Source organism: Lactuca virosa, chromosome 7 (genome assembly GCF_052849685.1).
Source record: "Lactuca virosa cultivar CGN04683 chromosome 7, Lactuca_virosa_CGN04683_v6, whole genome shotgun sequence".
Taxonomy (NCBI): Eukaryota; Viridiplantae; Streptophyta; class Magnoliopsida; order Asterales; family Asteraceae; genus Lactuca; species Lactuca virosa.
The window spans coordinates 24,599,106-24,611,759 of NC_136432.1; positions in this window are offsets into that span (position 1 = coordinate 24,599,106).

Below are 12,654 nucleotides of genomic sequence, written 5' to 3' on the forward strand. Positions count from 1 at the left end.
TGTCATAACTTCTTCGTTATAACTCGGATTTTGGTATTCTTTATATATCCGTAATCCTTGTCACGACCACTACAACTTTCTTAATAGATATCGGCTTTATCTAATATTTATTTTTGTCGCTCATTTTTATTCTTAATTAATTAAACCCTAATAATTAAGCATAAAACACATAATATTCACATAATTCCTTTTCATTTCTTCAAAATGAGTTACAAAGGTTAACCTAGACTATTACGTCAATATTAATGCCTAGTCTAGAAACACGGGCGTTACAATTGTCTCCCCCTTAGGATGATTCCGTCCCCGGAATCACACATCAGCAAACAAATGCGGGTAGCGACTCATCATGTCACTCTCCGTTTCCCAGGTGAGATTTGGCCCATTCGTATGTTTTCAACGCACAAGCACTAAATCGACCATCTTGCGTCGCAACTTCTTAGTCTTACGGCCAACGATTGCCTCAGGTTCTTCAATCAACCTCTTGTTTTCATCCAACCTTAATTCAGAAATGGGAATTATGTCGGGCACATCTCCCGTGAACTTTCTCAAATAACACACATGAAAGGTGTTATGAATACCCTCCAGTTCTTCCGGTAATTCTAGCTTGTAAGCTTGATTCCCGATCCTCTGAAGAACTTTAAATGGTCCAATAAACCTTGGACTCAACTTTCCCCTTTTACCAAATCTTATAAGTCCCTTCCACGGCGAGACTTTAAGTAAAACCGAATCTCCAACTTCGAAGGATATCGGTTGTCTTTTCTTGTCAGCATAACTCTTTTGCCGATCTTGAGCTGCTAACATCCTTTTCCTAATCACCTTCAACTTTTCAGCAGTCTGATGGACTACTTCAGGTCCCATAAACTGCTTTTCCCCAACTTCCAGCCAACATGACGGCGTTCGACACTTTTCTCCATACAAAGCGTGATAAGGTTCCATCTTGATGCTTGAGTGGAAACTATTATTATAGGAAAATTCTACTAGAGGTAAGTGTTCATCCCAGTTACCTTGGAATTCTAGGGTACATGCTCTTAGCATATCCTCCAATGTTTGAATCGTTCGTTCGCTCTGACCATCGGTTTGTGGATGGTAAGCTGTACTCAAACACAACTTGGTACCCAATTCCTCTTGTAGACTCCTCCAAAACCTTGAGGTAAAACGGCTGTCACGATCGGATACAATCGTTAACGGAACACCGTGAAGCCTCACAATTTCCTTCACATAAGAATTCGCAAGTTTATCCATAGACCAGTTCTCGTTAGCGGCTATGAAATACGCACTATTAGTGAAGCGATCAACGACCACCCAAATCATGTCGTGACCGTTCCTTGTTTTGGGCAGTTTAGTCACAAAATCCATGGTAATGTCCTCCCATTTACCCATGGGTACAGGTAAAGGTTCTAAACTCCCATACGGTTTCTGATGTTGTGCCTTAACCTTAGCACAAGTTACACACTCGGCCACATACTTAGCAACATCGAGTTTCATCGTGGGCCACCAGTAATAGGGTTTTAGATCCCTATACATTTTCGTACTGCCGGGATGAATCGAGTACATGGTTTTGTGAGCTTCTTCCATCAGAAGATCTCTTACTCCTCCCGTCTTAGGTACCCAAATCCTATCTTTGAATACCTTCAGTCCTTGACCGTTTGTATCAAACACCAACGTTTTGCCCAAACGTTCCTCCTTCCGGTCATTTTTCTCTAAAGCTTCCTCCTGAGCTTTCTTTATACTTTCCACAATTGTAGAGACAACTTCAATTCTCAACGCTCTTGGCCTTTTCTTTTCAAGATTCACCTTCCGACTGAGAGCATCAGCAACAACATTCGCTTTACCAAGGTGGTAAAGTATCTCACAGTCGTAGTCCTTGAGTAACTCTAGCCAGCGTCGTTGCCTCATGTTCAATTCTTTCTGATTAAAGAGATATTGAAGACTCTTATGATCAGTGAAAAGTTTGCATTTAGTACCATAAAGATAGTGCCTCCATATATTTAAGGCGAATACTACCGCTGCTAACTCCAGATCATGAGTGGGGTAGTTCTTTTCATGCTCTTTCAATTGCCTCGATGCATACGCTATCACTTTATCCCTTTGGGTCAGAACACAACCTAACCCAACTCCAGAGGCATCACTATAAACTGCGAAGTCATCAACTCCTTCAGGTAACGAAAGAATCGGTGCTTCACACAATCTCTTCTTCAACTTCTTAAAGGCTTCATTATGCTTCTCATTCCAAGCATAAGTAGCTCCTTTGTGGGTCAAAGCTGTTAATGGAGTAGCAATCGAAGAAAAGCCTTGGATAAATCGACGATAATATCCGGCTAATCCTAAAAAGCTTCGAATCTCCTTAGGACTTTTTGGTTGTTCCCACTTCATCACAGCTTCAATCTTTGCTGGGTCAACCATTATTCCTTCTTGGTTAACCACATGACCTAAAATTGGACTTCTTGAATCCAAAATTCACATTTGGAGAACTTTGCATACAGCTCCTCCTTTTTCAGAACTTCTAGCACCTCACGCAAATGCTTTTCATGCTCCTGCTTGCTTTTCGAATAGATCAAGATATCGTCTATGAATACTATCACGGATTTATCAAGGTATGGTTTACAAACCCTGTTCATCAAATCCATGAAAGCTGTTGGGGCATTGGTTAGTCCGAACGACATAACCAAAAATTCATAGTGTCCATATCTTGTTCTGAACGCAGTTTTTTCGATATCCTGCTCCCTCACCTTTAGTTGATGGTATCCTGACCTAAGATCGATCTTTGAGAAATAGCTCGAACCTTGCAACTGATCGAACATGTCATCGATCCTCGGCAACAGGTACTTGTTCTTTATCGTCGCTTTATTCAGCTCTCTGTAATCGATGCACATTCTCATGCTCCCGTCTTTCTTCTTTAAAAACAACACAGGGGCTCCCCAGGGTGATGAACTAGGTCGAATGAAACCTTTGTCCAATAACTCCTGAAGTTGTGTCATAAGTTCTTTCATCTCTGTTGGTGCTAATCGATACGGTGCTTTTGCTATCGGTGTCGTTCCTGGTAACAAGTCGATACGAAATTCTACTTGTCGATCAGGGGGCAATCCGGGAAGATCTTCGGGAAAGACTTCCGGATAATCACACACCACCAGAATATTCTGCACCTCCTTCTTTTCCTTCTTAGCATCGATCACGAACGCTAGATATGATGTACATCCCTTGGCCAAACACTTTCTGGCTTTCATTAGGGAAATGATTCCAGAGTTTACTCTGCATTTGTCTCCATACACCATAAACGACTCTTTCCCTGGCGGGTTTACTTTTACTATCTTCTTCCTACACAATATTTCGGCATCATTGGCGCTAAGCCAATCCATTCCTAAAACTATGTCGAATCCATTTAACTCGATAGGCAATAATTCCTTGTGGAACTTATTCCCATCCATGTCAATGATTATGTTTTTCATACGATGGCTAACAGGTACAAACTTGCCACTAGCAATCTCGACTATTATAACATTAACTAGTCTATCTACAGGCAAAGCTAGTTTTCTACCAAATTCATGCGAAATAAAGGAGTAATTGGCTCCAGAATCAAACAAAATTTGGGCAGGCAATTCGTTTACGAGAAAGGTACCTGAAGCGACATCGGCTTCTTCTTTCGCAGCTTCGAGTGTCATCTGAAAGGCTCTCGCCTTTGGCTTTGGTGGAAGATTGGGCTTTGCTGCATCCTTCCTCTTTGGACAGTCTTTAAAAACATGCCCTTCTTCATGGCACTCAAAACAGACCCTCTTGTCGGATGGACACACGTTGGCATAATGCCCAGTCTTTCCACATTTATAGCAAGTCACCTCCTCACTACATTTCCCAGAGTGCTTTTTCTTGCACTTCTCACACCATTTCACTTCGCCTCCTCCTCCTCCAAATTTTCTCGAACCAGTCTTCGAGAACTTGTTCTTTTTATTGGAACCTGAAGTTCCTTCAAACTTTCTCTTTTCGCCAACTTCTGCCCTCTCCAAACCCTTCTCTCTGATCTGAATCTCAACATTCTTAGCAGCCCAGATGGCGGCTTTCAAAGTGGTTGTTTGCTTAACCATCGGACCAAAGTCCGCTGGTAATCCGAGGGCAAACTTGTTGACCTTAGAGAGTTCAGTTGGAACTAGATAAGGAACAAGCTTCACCTGTTCCGTAAAACTAGCAGCATATTCAGTAACGCTCATCTTTCCCTTCTTTAAATTCTGGAACTCATTATTAATTTCCAGAAGATCCTGCGCAGAGCAGTATTGCAATTTCAGTTGTACCACAAAGTCTTCCCACGACATCTTGCTAGCTTCTCCCTTGGGCATCGAGTCAGCTAGTAACTTCCACCAGCTCAACACACCAGACTTTAACAGAGGAATTGCAAGTGTGGTCTTTTGTTTGTTGCTGCACTCACAAATTTCAAACATCGTCTCTATTTCGGAGATCCAATTCATGACTTCCACCGGTGTCGGACTTCCAGATAGACACGGCGGTTTAGATGCTATGAAATCTTTGTATTTGCATCCGCGTCCATCAACTCCTCCATCCTGGTTGTTTTGTCTAACTATCGGTGGGTTGGCTTGACCAAGAGTCCCACTGTAGTTCCCTCCTACTGATTGCCCTTCATTCAACTCGGGCTGTTCAACAGGTATCGTAGTTTCTTCCCTATTCTGTTGTTGTAATCGCCTTGTCTCCTCTATCTGGCGATCTAACATCATCTGCATCATTGCTTGTACCCCAGCCATTGTCATTGGCTCAGGTGCAACTCCTACAACAGGTACTTGCTCAACTACTTGAGGTTGAGGTTGTTGATCCCTGTTTCCGTTTGCATTTGCAACTACACTGCGAGTTCTTGCCATTACAATCTATATACCGAATAAGGCGAATTTAGGTCTTTATCCTCGATGGGTATTTAAATTCCCTTATCACTCTGAAACGTTTACATGTTAGTTCTAATCTCGTAATCATACGCTTAGAATCCTACACACATAAGGTTTGCAGATCCGGTCGGCAACAGACCATAGATCTGAACAAATAATGGCATATATGTCAAACATATAACATTTAGCACATAAAAGCATTTTAGGCATCTTTCCTAAAATAAACTAGTGCTCGTGTCTAAAATATGGTAGACACTCATCTCACAATCATCACTTAGCATTCTAAGTTTAAGTCTAGAAATCCTACAATTTCTTAGTTCGCTTAAACTGATGCTCTGATACCAACTGTGACATCCCCTAATTTCTCGGCCAGAAAAGACCGATTTAATTTATGCTTTTTAAAATAAAATCAGAGAAATCTTTTTAAAAAATGTTGCGGAATTGGTCCCCAAAACAAAATATGATAAAAGTTTATCAAAACCTTTCTTTAAGAAATATATAATTTCATTTCATATCAAAACCTCGGGATGTCATGTTCCGATACAGATCAAAAGCATAAACAAGACATTATAAGCCTTTCAACAGTTATTTACAACTACTGGCCTAAAATCCAAAAATCTCTCATCGTCCTCCGACTATGCTCGGGGTCCACTACCTGTAACATAAAAAGCTGAGTGGGTCAGGCTTGGGAGCCTGGTGAGCATATAGGGTTTTCAACCCACAATAATAATAAACTTATTACGTTCATCGATCAACAATAACCCTGATTACCCGTTCCCGTTATCCTCACTTTACGTCCCTAAATACTTATCACAAGGGACCTAGCCTAAAGAATATCATCGGGATGGACACTACTTCTAAGGGGTTTCCTCAGCCATACATGTCCTAAAGGAAACCATGAGGGGGATGGAGTACAACGAATGAACACCCAAGTTCATTAACACCTACAGGTTGCGGGCCTGCCAGCGTTCCACTGGACTGTCAAGAAAAGTCCGTGGTCGTCATCCAAACTCCGCTAGATGACTGGATCACAATCACATCGAGGCCTCTCATCATTTTATCTCATCACACATCAACTATCTACCCATGTTTTTCCCAACATATTTGTAGATAAAAATACATATACAGTTTAAAACTTGTATAAAACATCTATTCAACAGTCACCTCAATTAAACAATTAATATAATTACATGTAGCACGTATTTTATAGAAAATACTTCATATCTAGATGTAAGATGAAGGTGACTATACACTCACCTGATTTACTGAAAATCGGGCAGCAATTCGTTTCCTAAAACGTTCGTTTCTAATAAAATCGGGAGTTTTATTCAGAAACCGGGCTCTGCAAAGGTTGGGCTTCGAAACCGAAAAGATAAATTTTCCGGCCTTCTCGGGCACTTCGTGGCGTATTCCTGGGGTTATACTTAATATCGGGGCTTTGGGGGATGTTAGAATGAAGGAAATATGGAAAAAGGGGTGAAAGATGGTGATTTTCCAAAAGTATCCGAGAAGGCTCGCAAGCCTTCTATTTATAGGAGGTCCGAAGTCGGCTTAGAAGAGAGGAGTGAGCAGCGAGGACACGCGGCAGCAGCAAGGCAAGGGTGCGCAGGTGGCTCGCACGTGGACTGCGCATGCGAGGGGCTCGGTGTCGCCTCCTGATTGGACCGAGGTCTAGTCCGAGACTTCCGACGTGGCACCATATGCGAGACTCGGACACGCCATAAGGGACACGCGTCGGACTCCTAGTGGACCACTTCGGATGTCTCTCCGTTCGGATGACTCATTAGAATTTCGGACACGTGGCATGTTTTAAGCGAGGGTGACGTGGCCGAAGTCCACGTATGCGAAATTTCCCGGTTTTGACAATATTTCTCGATTTTCACGCCAAAACTTCTAAAATCCATAACTTTCGCATACGAGCTTCGTTTTTGACGTTCTTTATATGCACGCGTAGGTAAAATTACGCTCTACAACTTTCGTTTAGACTTCGTCGGCTAAATTTGATTTTAATTTTTATATTATTATTTTTAACAGACCGGGACAGGAAATCCGTTAAAAATTCATAACTTCTTCATCCGACGTCCGTTTTCGTCTGTCTTTTTACCGTTGTGCTACTATTGACGAGACCTTCGATTCTCGTTTAGGTCGTGTCGGCTAAAAATCACTCGATCTAAAATTCGAGTTTTTAGCTGTTTACTGCTAAGCTGAAACTTCGAAAAATCATAACTTCCTCATACGAAGTCAGATTTGGGCGTTCTTTTTATACCTAATCTCGGTTTAACGAACACTACAACTTTCGTTTAGATCACTAAGGTTAAAAAGTATTTTATCAAAAACTCACTTTTTACGACATTCGGCATCGTGTCGGTTTTGTCGCGAAACTTCGACAGGTCATAACTTCTTCGTTATAACTCGAATTTTGGTATGCTTTATATATCCGTAATCGTTGTCACGACCACTACAACTTTCTTAATAGATATCGGCTTTATCTAATATTTATTTTTGACGCTCATTTTTATTTTTAATTAATTAAATCCTAATAATTCAGCATAAAACACATAATATTCACATAATTCCTTTTCATTTCTTCAAAATGAGTTACAAAGGTTAACCTAGACTATAACGTCAATATTAATGCCTAGTCTAGAAACACGGACGTTACATCATCTACATTACACACATGTGTAAGGTAATGCACTTTTATACATTTAACCAATAAAAGTAGATTGTTATTATTTTTGCAATTAACAATTTTTTGTTTATTGTAAAAGCATATTTATCTCATATAACATCTTAATTTCATTTCTATTTCTCTAAACTTTTTAAGTTTACTTCATTTTTTTCTTATTAAACCATTGCACTTTAAAACTACAATGGAATAATTTTATTGTTATTTTTTATTTAACTTTAATTTATATTTCTATTTCTATAATTTTATTCTTATTTTTTACTAATCAAAGCATTGCTTTTGAAAGTTAGCAATAATTGGTGGATGTTTTCAAAGTATACCCAATGACAACATTGTATTTTCAAAGTACAATGTTTTAATGAGAAAAAATAAACACCAAGCATATGTAGATGAGGAAAAAAAAGAAAGTAACGATACCTTTAAGTATGGATACTTAATTGCATACCTTCTTATTAGAAACTTTCATTAAACGCCAAACATACGTAGATGAAGATAAAAAGGAAGTAAATATGCATAACCTTCTCAAACTTTCTTTCAATAAACAATCTAGATTACTTCCAGGAATACAAATTCTCATGCGTGAAACACAACAAACTCAAAAGATTAAGCTAGGAAGCTCATTTGATCATCCACTTGAAATAATAAAAGTAATCAGTATTTCAGTTACAATTTACCTAAGGTTACATTTCACATATAAATTGATTACCAACAAAATGAAACGAAAAAGGGGTTTAATAAGCATCTGTTGAATGCCAAAAGAATTTGGTTGTCAAAAATCCTTTTGGAATTGCCCTTGAATAATCACACACATACAAAACTATAAGATTATCAGTACAAGGGTATATATGGTATTTCACAAGGATTATAAATACAAAGAGTCGTATCTAAAGAGCCCAAAAATTGAAACATGAAGAGTCCTTACACACCGGGTCTATAATAATTGGCAATAAGAGCTTACATTTTGACTAAATTTCCAATAGCAAAAGACCAATTATATAAGTGGTGCTAGTTATTTAATAGCAATAACAAAACACCATTAACATTACAATCTGAAAATAAGAAGTTTCCTGAAAGCATATAAAACCCTAAACCAAAAGAAATATATACGAAGTAAAAAACCAGAACAAACAAGTATAAAAATTAACTACAATAACTATTTTTTCTATAAAATATATTGGAATAAAGCCAAAACTGACAAAAATGGAGATACAAACTCAATGATTCAGATTTTATAGAGAAGTACTACGAAACGATAGATGCTCGTTGTATATAAGACTTACTTTTGAGAAAAACATGTCGAAAACATAGATGGGGACCAGGGGTTTCGAAGATGGTGATCGCCATGTCAAAATCGTTCCATAAGATCGAACACATAGTGAAGCAATAGATGTCCATTGGTATGACTTGTTGAAACAATGTTCAATTAGGATCGATAGATTCTATGCAGACAAACAATTAAGAACGTAATTATGAACACAAGAATGGCTTTGAATGTGTCGTATGATTAATGCTTTAACACCTCAGAAGAGCTCGATTAAGAACTTCGACTGTAGAGGTGTTTAGGGTTACAAAACAATAAACGATAATTAACACCAACGTATCTAATGCATACATGCATGCACTATTTATAGTATAACCCTATTAGATAATCACAAATGGACATGCCCAATCCAGATACAAAACACAAGCCCATGACACAACACAATAAGACCCAACAATCTCCCCCTTTGCATCAATGGAGCCGAAAGCTCACTTCGGTTGAGCTGCAGAAGACTTCTTGATTGTCTTGAACACCTTCGGTATAATGGCCAATAGATGATGACGAAACGTTATGTACCACCGAAGCATGTCTGTGAAGTTCTTCTTGTCTGCTTCTGAGTTCTGCTTGCACCGATCAATAATGTTGATAAGGTGCTCCAAGCAGTCTGTTGAAAACAGATGTTTATCAACAAAAGCGAATTGAAATCTGTGGGCTTCGCCTTTTGTAAACATCACAGTAAGATGTGTAGAATCGATTTGGCCCATCTTCATTTTGTTCACATCTCCTGGTTTTGGTGTTGGCTTGATAGTCGGTTTCTTGTTCATTACTTTCGCTATCTCCTGATCCATAGCAGCAACCTCATGGATGTAAGAGGCCAACATCCTTTTCAAATGATCCAGTATCGGCTCATATTCCTTCGGATTGGTGAGCAGAATGTTAAAAAATAGGATCCAGTCATGAGGATTTAAATTCGGAAGGTCTGCCAGGGAAATAATCAACACCGAGTTTGCTGATCATCGTGTGATTTTGAAATTAACATTTATAAACTTCCCAGCAGGCGAAGGTTGGAGTACCTTGACAGTAACAATCTTCTGTGCGCTCCAAGTCAGGTACTGCGGTTGACCATACTTCAGATAAAAGTCGATAAGATCACGATCAACTTTCGGATGAGGGAAAGGAACTTCAGCAGTCGAATCGAAACAATGAAACGTGAATGCCTTTTGTGTTATCGGCATGTCGAATTGTGAGTCCTTAGAATTGTCACAATCAAACGAAGCGACAGGTTCCAACCAGTAAACGCTTGGAAACTCTATAGCCTGATTGATAAGTGTCTCTTTTGTCCACAGGGGAAACAAGGCCTTCTTGAAGTTTAAGGCTTCTTCTTCTTCCTTGTTCCTCTTTTCCCTCTCCTCAGCCTCCTTCGCAACCTTTAAGGTTTCATCCAATTCTCTGTCCCTCCTCTTTCGTTCAAGGGCCTCAGCAATAGTCTCATCTTCTTCGTCATCACTCTCATCATCAATCCCCTTCTTCTTAGTTTGAGAACCAGAACCCGAAGCTTCATTACCCTTCGGTTCAGTTGTAACTTTGACTTTCGGTTGAGCAGATTTTGTTTCGGTTTTTACTTTCACCTTTGGTTGAGCACCTTCTCCCCCTTGTTTTGGAGGTATGAATCTCTCCGAAACACCCTTCATCTCGTGTAACAATGAAAGGGCAGGAAGAAATTTTGATGTTAGATGATTTATGATAGTGAGAGTAAGGATAGGATCATGAGCAACAAGAAGATTGGTCAGCATATCCTTGACATCCCCAACACAGCTTCGAAAAACAGCTCTTTCAGTCTTCAACAAAGAAATTTCCTTTTCAGCTTGAGCGAGCTGCACCTTCTGGACTTCAATAGTCGAGGCTTGGCGGGCAAGATCTTCCTTCAGAGCACTCTCCTTCGCTAAATCAGCGTGAAGGGATTCAAGCCGAGAATTCACAGAACTGATAAGTGAAGTGTTCTCTGCTTGTATTGAAGAACGAACAGCCTCAAACTTCGTTTGCTCCTCTTGAATGGACTTGGAGAAGGAATCCACAGAGGCAGTCACCTTAGCTGCATTGGTGTCAGCATGCCCTTTGAGTGACTCAAGAAAGATTTTAGTACTATGAACAATTTCAGCAACGTCAGTAGTGGCCTTCCTGCAAGAAGAAGTAGACTCATTAACAGCCTTTGTCGATTTGTCAATGGACTCAGTGTATTGCTCAAGAGCAGTATCCATGAAAGCTTTGATCACAACATCATTGTAGGACTTGTTAGCATCAAGCAATTTATCCAGTTTCTCATCAATGCTCTGCAATTGTTGACTCGTGACTGGAGCTTCATCATCATCTGAAGGAAGCCTATAGGGACTGTAGTATGTTGAATCGAACTCATCATTAGCACCACCGAGAGTGGCACCGGAATCGGTTGAAGGTGAGGGTGAAAGTGGTTTGGAAGTAACTGGTGGTTCGGTTTCAGTAGTCGCCCCCGTATCAGATACGTTGACTCTTACTGTCGGTTCTGGGATAGTAGTGGAAGTTGATTGGGAAATAATAGGAGGTGGTAAGGGAGTTGTAGAAATAGGAATAGAAGTAACTGGTGGAGGTGGTGGTATAGAAGTTGTTGGTTGAGAAGTGATAGGTGGTGGAACAGAAGCAACCGAAATTGGAACTGTCTGTTTCGGTGATGGAGGTGGTTTTGGAATGTTGTTATGAAGAGGTTCAGTTTCAGTGGGTGATCAAGGAGGAGTGTTACCTCTCGGTGATTCATGATGAATTTCCTCTTCTTCATCCTCCTCATCGTTTTCTGAACTGGAAGGAGAGGGACTCTTGGATTTCTTCGCCATCTTCTTAATCTTCTTTGGCTGAGAAGATCCCCTTTCTTAGACTTACGCTTCCTTGACTTGGCAGTCTTAGACTTATCGCCCTCAGCTGTTCCTTTCTTGGTAGTAACCCTTTTTCCTCGGTTTCCTGGCTTCTCCACAGCATCCAAGGCAGTCTGCTGTTCAGGAGATAAGACTCTCGGTTCCTTGGGAGGAATCTTGCGATAATCAGCCATAACATGACTCTCGGCTGTGACACACCGGTACATTGTCTCAGGTATAGAGCCAATGTGAGGGAACTTTGAAGGATCAGCAATGATGATTTTCTTGGTGTGAAACGTAGCCACAGACGCGACTAGGGCATCCTTCATTATCGGAATCTGCAAAGAATTAATCGCCCTTCGGGTGATGAGAGTCCAGAATCGTCCACACGAGATTTCAGAATGCCTCGTTGAAGTGTTGAGGCTTTGCACCACTTGTGACCAGATAATCGACCCATAGTCGAGATTGATACCATTGTAAAGACCGTATAGAATGGTTAGAAAACCCTTGCTGGTGCCATCAGACCCATCACTCATCTCCGCCAAACTCTTGATGAGTAGAGTTAGCAATCCATTCCATTGGGGCGGTAAGCAGGACTTCTTAACCTTCGTAACCATGGTAAGTACGTCAGTGTAGCCCATCTCGTAGAGCATCGAGAACAGTTGAGTAGTGGTGATGAAGTCTGGTGAGATTACAGACGAATCTACAGCAAGTTGCAACTGTGAACAAAATCTCACTTTTGAAATAGAAGCCTTATGAGAATGGATTTGGAAGTAGATTCTCTCCTTGTTCTTGTCATATGAGGCAGTAGTATAAACCTGTGATAGGAGTGACATAGGGACGGCTTCCACCTGTGTTAGGGCTAAAACCAGGGGTGAATACTTCAAACACTCAACCACTTGGAGCATATACGAATCATACAGAAAAGGATTGAGTTCAATG